This window comes from Anolis carolinensis, chromosome 5, assembly GCF_035594765.1.
Source record: "Anolis carolinensis isolate JA03-04 chromosome 5, rAnoCar3.1.pri, whole genome shotgun sequence".
NCBI classification, from domain to species: Eukaryota; Metazoa; Chordata; class Lepidosauria; order Squamata; family Dactyloidae; genus Anolis; species Anolis carolinensis.
The window spans coordinates 80812306-80826769 of NC_085845.1; the positions used below are offsets into that span (position 1 = coordinate 80812306).

Sequence of the window (14464 nt, forward strand, 5' to 3'; positions counted from 1 at the left end):
CTTCTCACCGCCTGATGTCGCTGTCTATTCCAATATGTCTATGCAGAGTCCATTGAAAGCAATCAGTCACGAACTACAGAAATATGGCTACAGCAGATTTCCATAGTTGCAGGTTCAGCAATCTAATATTGTCCTTACTGCATTTCAAAAAGTAAACAAATTTCTTCATGATGACGATATATTGTTCTTATTCTTGTTGTCTTCCCATAAAAAAATAAATTACTTTGATATAATACTCAAAAATTCCCCAGTACTTTCATTTCTGCTCTTTGAGGGTCCTTCCAGACTGGCCCTTTGAGAAAGGATCTGATCCCAGGTTTTCTATTTATCCTAGAAGGGTCTCAGGGACCTTGTACACAGCCATATATCCCAGAATATCAAGGCAGATAATGCACAATATCTGCTTTGAACTGGATTAACTGAGTGCACAACTGCCATATAATCAATCTTAATGTGGATTTTATACAGCTGTGTGGAAGGAGCCCAGGACTCTTAGGGCCGTTCCAGACAGGTCCTATATCCCAGGATCTGGTCCCAGGTTTTCTGTTTATCCCAGATTATCTGGCAGAAACTCATATAATCCAGTTTAAAGCAGAAAACCTGTGATCAGATCCTGGGGTATAAGGCCTGTCTGAATCTCTCTTACATTCACTTGAAAAAACAAAACAAAACCAAGCCACAATTAATTTTATTTATTTAGTTTAAACCAATTCATTCTACATTTAAACATATTTTAAAACAAAGTGGAAACAGAAACAGCTCAATGTCATTTTTGGAATCAGCACACAATAAAAACATCCCCGCTCCAAAATATTTACACCCCTTTAAATATCAAAAAGTTGTTCTTCAAATATGGGTTTCTTAAGCGATAGACGTGATCCACAACAAGGACAGGATTCAGTGCCATTTCTATTGGTTGATAGCTTCAGAGTGACCATAATTATAGGATGGACTCTATGGGACCTGATCCGAAATGTCTCACTGAAAATAAAGATTGAACTTGTCACCTGGAATCCCGAAGCAAAAACCCCCACATATATGGGGAAACCAACTGTCTGCTCATTTGGAAGAGCAGGCAAGCTAAAATCACCGGGGAACACAATCCTTTCATTTACCATTACAGAGTATATATTCCACATAAGTGGGATAAAGATGATGAAAGCAGACATTAAAATTAAAACTCCCCCAACCCTGAAAAAAGTAAGAAAAACCTTTTCCGGTCTTGCATTGCGGAAAACGTTCCACAAGGCAAAAAACATGCACACTAGAGCTAAAGACAGTACAACAATTGCGAAAGGCATCAGGTCCTGAGCGATTAAAATTTCCGTTGGCAGGGACTGATGTTGCTCCAGGAATTCCTGGCATTGCCTCGTGGGCTCACCTTCAGGAGGATGATCCACAAAACAAACTCTCCAGATCCCGACCCAAATCTTGGCAGGGCTGGTGCCAGGCACATCCTTTGAGTGCCACACTCTCCATTCGTCAGCTCCTGTTGCAATAACGCAGAGAACCCAACCTATCACCGCAAGGAGCAGGCCACATAAACGTATGTAAGTCAGTTGAATGAACCGAACTCTAACTGGGAAGTTGTCTTCAGCCGAGGATAACCTTCTTCTGAGCCACTTCTCCATGGTGATCAATCTGCAGATAATGAAACAAGGCAACCTGTATTTATGGAGTTATGGACATGCACATTCTCTCACATGGGAACCTGCCCTCTGTTTTGGAAAAATTGTGATACACAGGTAAACCCTTCTCCTGGTTTGATTTGAACAAGCCAATTTCTATGACCAATGCCCCCACATATTACTTGACCCACGTAAATGGAGAGCCTGCTGCAACACATGTCAAGATTAATTCTTCTTGTTGACACTTTGTCTGTTGGCAGGAACGGACTGGATGAGGGCAAAGAAAACAAGGTGTGACCCAGACAACACAGAAGTGCTCCAGTCACAAGGCAGGTCAGGGAACAGGGACCCAACCTATGTGGGATGGGATTCGATCAGGTAATATCAACAAAGAATGGCTCCTCCACTCTTTCAAATGGGTTTCTGACCTGTCACACAAGACTCGAATATGGCTGGTGATCTCTGAACTGGAATATGGTTCAGGCCCTTTGAGGCGCAAGACCTGAACCTGGAAAGCGATCTGTCATAGATGGACCTGAACAACAGACCAACAGCGATGATCTTTGAACGGAGCACCATGGAAACCGCTCTTCAGAGTTCTGAAACTGTTTAGAATGTTGTCCATAATTCAAAAACTTAATATTAAGAGATCAAAGACAGATTCCACCTTGGACGTAGGGGAGTCGTCTATACAGTAGAGTCTCACTTATCCAAGACTCGCTTATCCAACGTTCTAGATTATCCAACGCATTTTTGTAGTCAATGTTTTCAATACATCATGATATTTTGGTGCTAAATTCATAAATACAGTAATTACTACGTAGCATTACTGCGTATTGAACTACTTTTTCTGTCAAATTTGTTGTATAACATGATGTTTTGGTGCTTAATTTGTAAATTCATAACCTAATTTGATGTTTAATAGGCTTTTCCTTAATCCCTCCTTATTATCCAACATATTCGCTTATCCAACTTTCTGCCGGCCCGTTTATGTTGGATAAGTGAGACTCTACTGTACTTACCATTGGACAGCAACTCTAACAGTGGACCAATGGATTTTTTCCAAAAAAAAATAGGAAGCAGCTCAGCAGTCCTATGTGGCTACTCATTCAACGTACATTAAAAGCTGTCATCACATAACAATATTTGCAGGTTTCTTTTTTAAATTGTGTGCCATCCTTCCACTCTACACTGAAAATAACAGTAGGTATTGTATTTGTGTTTGTTTTAAAAGGACTTTCAGGCATTATCCCAAGTCACCGCAAGGAATCACATTGCGGGGACACAGCTTACCCACTGTCCTGAAATAATTAAATAAATAGAAGTCACCTGCATCTTTTTTTTTTTCTTGGAGGCAAGATGTTTCCAGATATGTGACACGGACATTACATGGTTGTTAATATGCGGAATGTGGGGAAATAAGCAAATCACTCCTAATGCTGAAACACAACATTTAGTTTGTTTCCCTTAGTCAAGCATGTGGATTTATCAGTAAGTAAAAACCTAAGATCTGGCCTTGGGTAATTTAGATATCCTTGCCCGTTCATCGGTGCAGTTTAGCAGAACCTAGAAAATTCCTTTTCACAATAAATGCATTCTCATGATTTGATGTTATGATGACAATTTGTTGTTTTCCCTCCCACATTACATAGTTGGAACTATGTGTGACTTATTACCCCTCTTTCATGTTTGATGCTCTAAAATCATATTAGAATGGATAAGAATATAATACTCAAACTAGTCCTGTCAGAATGCTTTTTAAATACCCTAAAGTTCTTTTGAATTAATTAAATTCATGTATTGTATTGTTCACGGCTTTCATGGCCAGGAAGTGTTGTGTGCTTTCCAGGCTTCAGAAAATGCTATCCACAGATTCAGGTGAAACGTCAAGAGAAACTGCTCCTAGAACATGGCCATACAGCCCAGAAAATGTAGCGGAACCTTTGTGCTCCGGTCCTTGTTTGAGCGCAGTGGAGGAATGGAGACGGACAACTGAAGGAATTCCAAGAAAGCAGTTTTATTTCGCTAATGGCCACTAGGGTTCCCCCTCGCACAAAGTAAGTGCTTCTCCAGGGAGAACAACCAGTGGCCGGCTGAGTAAATATTTATACACACTACAGGGTTCGGGTTATGCCCGCCCACAAGCAAATTCATTGGCTTAGAGTTGTGATGCTGCCTGACTTGGACCCAATCAGTGCTTACCAGCGGGCCGGCTGCACCCTTTCTGTGCCGTGCTCACAAATCATTCAGAGCGCCTGCGTACGCATGCGCTGTTTGTTTATCTTTAGCTTTCATTTCTTCAGAAACACATGATTTCCCAGAAGTCACATGTTTCTGTGAGTTTATGCACCCGGGTCGCTAGCTGTCGCCATCTCTGCCCATATATGGTATTTCCTGGGGTTCTTTAACCTCCCGCCTCACTCCCCCATTTTCTTTTTGCGAAGCGCATGTACAAAAGCTGAAGCAAAGCATTATGGTTCCATCCAATCCCGCTTGGCTTGGAGTATGGCTATCTTTTTTTCAGGTAAAGATTGTGTGACACACCTAGTACACATTTGCATCATTATTGGAGTGCAGCACATAACTATGAGAACAATGAACAATCCTAAAATCCCTACCAACAATATGTTCTTCAACCATTCTATTGAGGGTAACCAGCTAGTCACCCAGGAGAAGGGAGACCAACCTTCTATCTCCTGGACATTATTGTAAATTAACTTTTGTAATGACTCGATGTCATCTTCAATAGTACTATTCAAGTTATGAAATTTCACTACACAACGCCCTCTAACCATGGCGCATAACCCCCCCCCTGGCCGCCAGTAGGTAGTCAAGGGCCAACTTATGCTGTAGGGCCATCTGGCTGATTTCTTCTACTTCAGACTGGATTTCCCGGAAAATTTTACCAGTGGCATTTATGGACTTTTCAAGGCGGCAAGTCAGGCCTAGAACACTTCTACGATTTGCTTGAGCTACAATCCCTGGGTAAGCACCCAGTGTCAACAAGCCTGTGATCAGGCCTCCTCCTACACGGGAGGCTTCTGAACCTGACAGGGCCTTGTTAATAATGACCTCATCCGAGCATTCTGGTCCTAGAGGGCCTGTTTGCACAATGTCCCGTTTCAGGCGCTGATGCCTTTTGTGTAAGACCTGAACTGGGAATGTCAAATAACCCACACCGACACACTGGTAGTTGCCGGGGTGATAATTTGTGGCCCATTTATCAAAGAAAAACCATAGATTTGGATCCCTAATTTGCCATAACGGACAGAGGCTTTTACCTAGGCTCAGTTGGGTTAATTGTTGCAGTATGTTCATATAAGATTTTAGGCCCTCAATAGAATCATTCACACTAAATGTAGGATAATCTGGATACATGCTAGCCCACTCGGTTGCGGTTAGATTTAATCGTGAGACATAAGATGTATTAAATCGTCCATGTAGATAGAACCGGTCTCGACAATGGGAATAATTGCCTAATCGGGAAAAGAACGCCTGCCTAGTTCCCCAGTGTTTCCACTCAGAATTCCATATTCCCGATCCTCCACAACAGAAGCACAAACCCCTGGTGGAGGTGTGGTATCTAAACCGTCGAAACCGAGTTTTATTTATTTTTTTCGGTATGCTAGAAAACACGGTAGGTGGACCCTCCTGAGCCTTGGACAATCCCTCCAACACAATCTGTGGTTCATCAATTAAATCGGGAAGAAATGAAAAATCTCCTACGGTGAGGGGGTGTTCATATATTAATGCTACCTCTTTCCCGTGCTGCTCAAACATATAATTGGCATGTTCTTTTATCCAATTCCCATGTGCTCTTTTTCCAAAAGAGAGAATAAAACTCAGCACAAATAATATACCAAACACAGTGCGCTTTCCTCCCCTCCTCATAACTTGTCTCCCACTTTTTCCTCTCAAAATGTCTAGCCACCATCTCCCGGAGAGCGCCTTTGTTGGGCCATGCTGCGACATACTTGACCACCGACGCTCCGTTGCACCCGAAGGGATCAGCTTCATGGCCTTGTTGACCCCTTAGGGAGTTGCCGGATGGTCCTGAGTCTCAGGTCCTCACCAGGAACTCGCTCCGTCCGCCACTCCTCAGGTGCTAGTTTTACACGGGTGTAATGTATCCACGGCTTAATCTCCTTCACCTTCACTGCAGTGGGGGTAGACAGGAGCACAACATAGGGTCCTCGCCACTTGGGTCCCAATGGCTCAATCTTCCAATCCTTGACCAGAACCTCGTCACCTGGTGAAAAACAATGTAGAGGTGTGGTAGGGAATGGTGGGTTCAATTCAGAAATGTATTTTTCTAACTGCTGCATTTGTCTGCCCAAAGCCTGAACCTGGGCCAATGTCTGTTTCTCTCCTATGAGGTGTTGCTCAGCTCCTGTCTCTAAGGCTCCCTTCAAGTTCAAAGGGGGTCGTCCATAGAGTCTTTCAAAAGGGGAGAGTCCTGTCCGTTTGTGTGGTGTACATCTGATTCCTAATAATGCCATGGGCAAAACCACCGTCCACGGCAATCCTGTCTCTTGGCAAAGTTTCCCAAGCTGAGCCTTTAATGTCCTATTCATTCTTTCCACTTTTCCAGAAGATTGGGGTCTATATGCACAATGTAACTTCCATTTTATGCCCAAAATTCTACATAATCCTTGCACAGCCTGTTGAATATATGCGGGGCCATTATCTGATCCAATTTCTAAGGGTATGCCAAATCTGGGAATAACATCTTTCATTAGAGCTCTTGACACCTCTACAGCCTTCTCAGTCCTTGTAGGGTAAGCCTCCACCCATCCTGTGTATGTGTCCACGAACACCAGTAAATATTTGTATCCTTTGTATGGGGGCATTTCTGTAAAGTCAGTGACTAAAGCTTCAAAGGGTACCCCACCCACATGTTGGACTCCTGGTGGCTTGAGGGGTCCTTCTCTGGGGTTATTTTTGATACATGTCCAGCATCTTCGGGCTGCTGCTGCCGTTAGGCTATGTAATCCATCGATATACAACTGTCGTCCTAGCAGATTTGCCAATGCCATTTTTCCTAAATGTGTGTTTTGGTGCATGTGTTGGACTAAGTGCCATGCCAAGTCCTTAGGGACGTAGACACGGGCGTCTGGCATCACTATGAGTTCTCCTGACCACTGACCCTTCTCCTTTAAGGCCCATTCTTCTTCCTCTGGTGTATATGTAATGTTATGTTCAGTTAATTCTACCTGTAGGGCCATTACCTGATGTTCAATATAGGGCAGCCTAGCTGCCTCTTTGGCTGCCAGATCAGCCTGCCTATTTCCTTGCACTACGGGATCGTCTCCACGTTGGTGCCCTTTACAATGCATCACAGCCACCTGCCTTGGCTTCCAAACCGCCTCCAGGAGATCCACAATCTCTCCAGCATGTTTCACGCACTTTCCTCCAGACGTGAGGAGCCCGCGCTCCTTGTACAGTGCTCCGTGTGCATGGAGGGTAGTGAAAGCATATTTTGAGTCTGTGTAGACGTTAACCCGCTTTCCGCTTGACAATTCCAACGCTCGGGTCAGGGCAATCAATTCGGCCTTCTGGGCAGAAGTCCCCGGGGGCAGTGACTCTGCTTCCAGCGTCTCTCCCCCCCACCGAACAACCGCATAACCTGAGTGTCTTTGATTATTTTCCATAAAGGAGCTTCCATCTGTGAACAGAGTGTCGTCCACCTTAGTTAGTGGCACATCCTTCAAATCCGGTCGACTGGAGAATACCTCATCCATCACCTGGGCACACTGATGGATCGTGGTGTCTCCTGGAGTCGGGAGCAAGGTGGCCGGATTCAGAGTGGAGCAAGTCTCCAGGGTCACCAGTGGGTTGTCACACAACAATCCCTCATATTTCATTAACCTCTCACTTGTGAGCCAGCGCGGTCCCTTAATGTCTAACAGTGCCTTAACGCTATGGGGCACCTTAACTGTCAGTGGCTGTCCTAGGGTCAATTTATTCGCTTCTTTGATTAAATCTACTGATGCTGCCACAGCCCTCAGGCAAGGTGGCAATCCACGAGCCACTGTGTCCAATTGCTTTGACAAGTAGGCAATCGGCCTTTGCCATGAACCTAGTGGTTGGGTCAATACTCCAACCGCTGTTCCTTCCCGCTCTGCAGCGAACAGAGTGAATGGTTTTTCCAAATCGGGCAGTCCTAATGCTGGAGATGACATCAATGCTTCTTTTAATGCCTTAAATGCCTGTTGACATTCTTCTGTCCACTCAAATGGATCTTCTCTTCCACCTCTCGTAGCCTGGTACAGTGGCTTAGCCAACACGGCGTAGTTGGGGATCCACTGTCTACAATATCCTGCTGATCCCAAAAATTCCCGCACCTGTCGCCGGGTACTGGGAGTGGGGATGGCACAAACAACTTCCTTTCTTTCAGCTCCTAACATCTTCTTTCCTTCGGTCAGATGGAACCCCAAATATTTCACCGTGGGACAGCACAACTGGGCCTTTTTCTTTGACACTTTGTAACCCTTTTCTTCCAATGTCTTGAGTAATCTCAAAGTATGCTCTCTAGTGCCTCCTAGTGTCCGGCAAGCGATAAGCAGGTCATCTACATACTGAAGCCAAATTCCCTCTTCCTTAGGTATTACAAAATCCTGTAAGTCTTTGGCCAGGGCTTGACCAAAAATGGTCGGGCTGTCCCGGAACCCCTGAGGAAGGCGTGTCCAAACATACTGGGTCCTTTGCCCTGACTGCTGAGATTCCCACTGGAAAGCAAAGATCGGTTGGGATACAGGGGCCAATCGAATGCAAAAGAATGCATCCTTTAAATCCAATACAGTAAACCATTTGGCAAATGCTGGTACTAGACTCATCATGATGTATGGATTTGGCACTACCGGGGTTAGGGGAACGGTGACTTGATTTACAGCCCGCAAATCTTGAACTGGGCGATATTCTCCTTGTCCTCCAGGTTTCTTGACTGGGAGCAGGGGCGTGTTCCACGGGGAACTGCATGGTATCAATATCCCATGCTGCAGAAGTCGCTCTAGATGCTTTCTGATCCCCTGCACTGCCTCTCGACTGACGGGATACTGTGGCTTACATATGGGTCCCATTCCTCTTTTCACTTCCACCACCACCGGTGGAACATATTTAGCTAATCCTGGAGGATTATCTTCTGCCCACACTAAGGGAGTCTCATGCCATGGCCATTGTATTTCTTCAGTAAAAATCCTAACTTGAAACAGTCTCCATTCCTCTTCCATGGGAAATGATAGTTCCATTTGTCCATTCTTCATGAACTGGAGTTGTGCTTGTAATTTTGATAAAATGTCCCTTCCCAATAAAGGGACTGGGCAGTCTGGGAGATATAACATCTTATGCTTGACCTGATGTCCGGCCAGATTGCAGGTGCGTTCCTTAAGGAAGGGGCACTTCTGGGTCTTCCCAGACACCCCTATTACTTTCGTAGTTTCCCGAGTTGGTGGACTAATTTTTGTATTTACTACTGATTTTTCGGCACCTGTGTCCACTAAAAAGTCCAATTGTTGGTCCCCGATTTCAAGTGTGACCATCGGCTCCCCGGGGTCCAACAAAACAAGAGCCTGGCTTCCTCATTCCTCTCCTCCATCCATATCTTCCCATTCTTCTTCCATCACAGCTGCTGCAGCTATCACCTCTCTTGCAGGAAAAGGTACGTAGTTCCCACGCCCTCTTCCCCTTCCTGGGTTTCTTCCTCTCTCAGGCCTTCCTCTTTCTCTCGGTCCTTCCTGACTTCCTTCTCTTCCTTCTGGGCATTCACCTTTCCGGTGTCCAAACTTCTTACATTTAGCACATTGGTCTCGACCTAACCTCCGAGGGGGCCCTCTTCTTCCTCCTTGTCCCCCTCTGGCATATCCTCCTCTTCCTCTCTGTCCACTTGCACTTTGTTCCATCATGGTAACTAATGCTTGGTATTCCTGCTTCTTCTTCCTGTCCTTCTTCTCTTCTTCTACCTGGTCCCTCGCCATATAAACTTGATCTGCGAGTGCCAACAATTCATTCATAGTCTTTCCTAGAAATCCTGGTTGCTTTTGAATCTTTCTCCGGATGTCAGGAGCCGCTTGACTGATAAAAGACTGTTGAATCGCCCTCCTACCGTTTTCATCCTCCAAATTATATGGGCTATACTTTCTATATGCTGCCTCCAGCCTTTCCAAAAAGGCTGTTGGTGACTCAGATTTTTCCTGTACCACTCCCTGAATTTTTACAATGTTGACGGGTCGCGGCGGGCCCCTCTTTACCGCTTCTACCAATATACGCTGGAATCCTCTCAGTCTCTGCAAATGTCCTTCTTCTGCGGTGTCCCATTGGGGATCTATTTCCACAGGAAACCTCTGTGCTCCCCACTCGGCTGCATCACCATCTTGTGGGGCACCAACCTGGGCTATGGCTACCCCATTATTCAACACTGCTCTTCTCTCCTCTGATGTGAACAACATATTCAACAATTGTCTGCAATCTTGCCAGGTGGGATTATGGGTTGCCATAATCCCTTCCAATAGCCTAGCCATAGCTTGGGGTTCTTCACTATAAGGTGGAGTATTATTTTTCCAATTCAAAATGTCACTACTACTGAAAGGCACTACCTGGTATGCTTGAACTATCTCATTCCTGTTGTTTATCACAGGCACCGTTCTCAAGGGCATCTGGAGGGCCGGTCCGGTCGGTGAATCACCAGGCCACACCGGAGCTCCATGTCTCCGAGTTTGTGCCGGAGAAGCATCACTGGGCATCCGTTGTGACTTCTTCTTTTCCTTTGTTTCCTCCTGATATTTTTCTAGGCTAGGATAGTGTTTCTTGGCCGCTTCGGTTGACTCCGAAGAGTAGGGTGGGGGTCTCGTTCCTAGTGTAGGTGCACCGGGGGCTGTTCCCTGGGGTGGGGGGGGGCGGTGGCAAGGGTGGCGGCAATAATTCCTGTTGTCTAGCCTGTACACTCAACTGTAAATCTGGGTAGTCCTCCTCATTGGATTGGAAAACTTCCTTCTTTTTCCCCTCCTTCTTCACCACCATACATTTGCCATTCCTGCACTGTCGAACCCAACCTGGATCTTCTCTAACTACCCGTTCCCACGTAGCAATATAGACCCACTGGTTCGGATGATTCACAGCACAATATTCTTCCACTGTTCGGATCAGTTTCAGATCCCACGTTCCTTCTACTTGCCAACCTAAACCAAACTCTGGCCATTCTCCCTGACACAAATTCCTCAGTCTATAATCTCTCAGGTCCCTTGGATTCCCTGCTACGGCTCTGATAGCAAAAGAGCCAAAATTATCTAAGATGCATTGTAAGGGAGTGGAGCTCTTTGAATTTTTCCCTCCCATCCTGCCTAATAGAGGGGACTGTCCTGGCCTGGGCACCCGGCCACTCAATGGCATGCGTCAGGAAACACAAGACAGAACCCCTTTCTACCTCCCTGGGAACTTTTTTTTGTCCCTCCCAGCGCTGGCGTTCCCTTAATATCTCATGCAAACCCCTATACTTGCCAGATTTCTGTAGACGTCGGACCAACCTTCGCCCCTGGGCTTTTTTCCCTGGATCCTTTTCCTCCTAGCCGGTTTCTATGGAACCTCGCTGATGTTGCAGCTCTCACCGTCAGTCGGCGTTGGCATCAGAGGCAAGCACCGTAGCCGGTCTTGTAATATTCAGGGGCCCCTTCTCGTCTCACGGTAGTTGCCTCAGGCCCCCACCGCTGAGTTGAGGCCGTCCCGCCAACGGGATCCGTCTCCAATCTCCTGGCCCGTCTTATAGGAAATCACGTCGGGGTCACCAGAAAATGTAGCGGAACCTTTGTGCTCCGGTCCTTGTTTGAGCGCAGTGGAGGAATGGAGACGGACAACTGAAGGAATTCCAAGAAAGCAGTTTTATTTCGCTAATGGCCACTAGGGTTCCCCCTCGCACAAAGTAAGTGCTTCTCCAGGGAGAACAACCAGTGGCCGGCTGAGTAAATATTTATACACACTACAGGGTTCGGGTTATGCCCGCCCACAAGCAAATTCATTGGCTTAGAGTTGTGATGCTGCCTGACTTGGACCCAATCAGTGCTTACCAGCGGGCCGGCTGCACCCTTTCTGTGCCGTGCTCACAAATCATTCAGAGCGCCTGCGTACGCATGCGCTGTTTGTTTATCTTTAGCTTTCATTTCTTCAGAAACACATGATTTCCCAGAAGTCACATGTTTCTGTGAGTTTATGCACCCGGGTCGCTAGCTGTCGCCATCTCTGCCCATATATGGTATTTCCTGGGGTTCTTTAACCTCCCGCCTCAAAACCACACAACACCCAATAATTTCATTTCGTGGCATCAGTTAAGGTGGTGTCATCCCAATCTTTGCAATCCTTTTGAAATCATCACTCCCATTTCAGGTCTCATTACACACAGAAGGCAGTTGGTTACCAGCAACCTTGTTGTTTGTAAACTGGTGATTCTTTCTAAGCGTAGAGTTCCTGCAGAATAGATTGCCACAGGACAGATCCATCTCAGTTCAAGAACCATTGCTGTCAGGATGAGAGCCAAGTCTAAGGCCCCATCCACTTACTTACTTAGGCGATCCCTCATAGTTCGAGGATGATGGTCCTCCATTTCTGTTATCTTGGGGATGGATCCGTAGATGGCTGAAGAGACCTATTCTTGATCTGCATTTTCTCCTGCAGTGAGGACATCGGTTTCCAGGTGGAAGGCAGTCTCGATCAGGGTTGGCTTGATGGGCCTTCCTCTTGGCACGTTTCTCCCTTAAGCCCTCCGTTCGTGCCTCTTCAAACTCCGCAGCACTGCTGGTCACAGCTGACCTCCAATTAGAGTGTTCAAGGGCCAGGGCTTCCCAGTTCTCAGTGTCTATGCCACAGTTTTTAAGGTTGGCTTGGGGCTAAGCCAAGCGAAGCCAAGCCCCATCTACACTGCCACATAAAATCTGGATTATCTGCATTGGATTATATGGCAGTGTAGACACATATAATCCAGTTCAAAGAAGATCATGAGAATTATCTGCTTTGATAATCTGGATGATATGGCAATGTAGAAGATACATTCTCAACCTTTACTTTCTCAGATTTTACAGGGAAAATCCCATAGGTTTGTCCTGTGTTGTTTGAAATTGCTTGAGTAACCCCATCCTAGAGTGTTCCCATCATCTTTTCCAGTTCCTTTTCCAATAAAGGAGCAAGGGTTTTGTGATATGGCGAGCATAAAAGGTAATACATAATATTAGTTCCTTGCAAAGAGGAGTCTAAAGCATAAGCACTTGACCACGGTTTGGGACTCTTACTTATCTCTCTTAAACTCACTTGGAGAAAAAAAACAAAGCAAAGTCACAGTTAATTTTATTTATTTAGTTAAAAACAAATAATTCTACATTTAAACATATTTTAACACAAAGTAAAAACAGAAACAGTTCAATGTCATTTTTGGAATGTGCACACAATAAAACAGCCCTGTTTTAAAATATCTACTCCCCTTTAAACAATAAAAAGTTGTTCTTCAAATATCAGTTTATCAAGCGATATACATGATCCACAACAGGGACAGGATTCAGGGCCATTTCTACTGGTTAATGTCTTCAGAGTGACCTTAATCACAGGATGGACTCTATGGGACCTAATCCAGAATTTCTCACTGAAAATAAATATTGAAGTTGTCACCTGGAATCCCGAAGCAAAAACCCCCACATATATAGGGAAGCCAACTGTCTGTTCATTTGGAAGAGCAGGCAAGCTAAAATCACTGGGGAACACAATCCTTTCATTTGACACTACGGAATACATATTCCACAAAACTGGAATAAGAGTGATGAAAGCAGACAATAAAGTTAAAGCTCCCCCAACCCTGAAAAAAGCAAGAAAAACCTTTTCCGGTCTTACATTGTGGAAAATGTTCCACAAGGCAAAAGAAATACACGCGATAGCTAAAGACAGGACAACACTCGCGAAAGGCATCAGGTCCTGAGCGATGAGAATTTCTGTTGGCAGGGACTGATGTTGCTCCAGGAATTCCTGGCATTGCCTCGTGGGCTCGCCTTCAGGAGGATTATCTACAAAACAAACTTTCCAGATTCCGACCCAGATCTTGGCAGGGCTGGTGCCAGGCACATCCTTTGAGTGCCACACTCTCCATTCGTCAGCTCCTGTTGCCGTAAGGCACAGGACCCACCCGATCACGGCAAGGAGTAGGCCACATAAACGTATGTACGCCAGTTGAAGGAGCCGAGCGGCACCTGGGAAGTTATCTTCAGCCGAGCATAACCCCCTTCTGAGCCACTTCTCCATGTTGATCAATCTGCAGATAAAGAAACAAGGCAACCTGTATTTATGGAGTTATGGACACGCACATTATCTCACATGGGAACCTGCCCTCTGTTTTGGAAAAATTGTGATACATAGGTAAACCTTTCTCCTGGTTTGAAAAAGCCCATTTCTATGACCAGTGGCCCCATGTGTTACTTGACCCACAGAAATGGATAACCTGCTGCCACACATGTCAAGATTAACTCTTCCTGTTGACACTTTGACATTGGCAGGATGAGATGCAAAGAAAGTGAGGTGTGATCCAGACATCACAGAAGTGCTCCTGGTCAGTCACAAGGCAGGTCAGGGAATAGGGACCCAACCTATGGGGATGGGATTCAACCAGGTGATATCAACAAAAAATGGCTCTTTTAGGTAGGTTTCTAACCTGAAACACAAGACTCGAATATGGCTGGTGACTGACCTCTCCAGCAGAAAACCGGAAAATGGTTTGGGCTCTTTGGGAAACAAAACCTGAAGCAGGCTTGCTTGCGATCCTTCAAAGAAGCACCTGATCAACAGACCAGCTGCGATGATCTTTGAATGGGGTG

At 45.5% G+C, this 14464-nt stretch overlaps 1 long non-coding RNA gene across 1 annotated transcript; it reads right to left on the bottom strand.

The window, feature by feature from the left end:
- Window positions 1–12948: 12948 nt before the first annotated feature.
- LOC134299786 (uncharacterized) lies at window positions 12949–14464 on the bottom strand. The gene is made up of 2 exons (XR_010007044.1): window positions 14338–14464; window positions 12949–13905 (listed from the first exon to the last, which is right to left on the bottom strand). It is a non-coding gene; the product is annotated as an uncharacterized LOC134299786 (long non-coding RNA).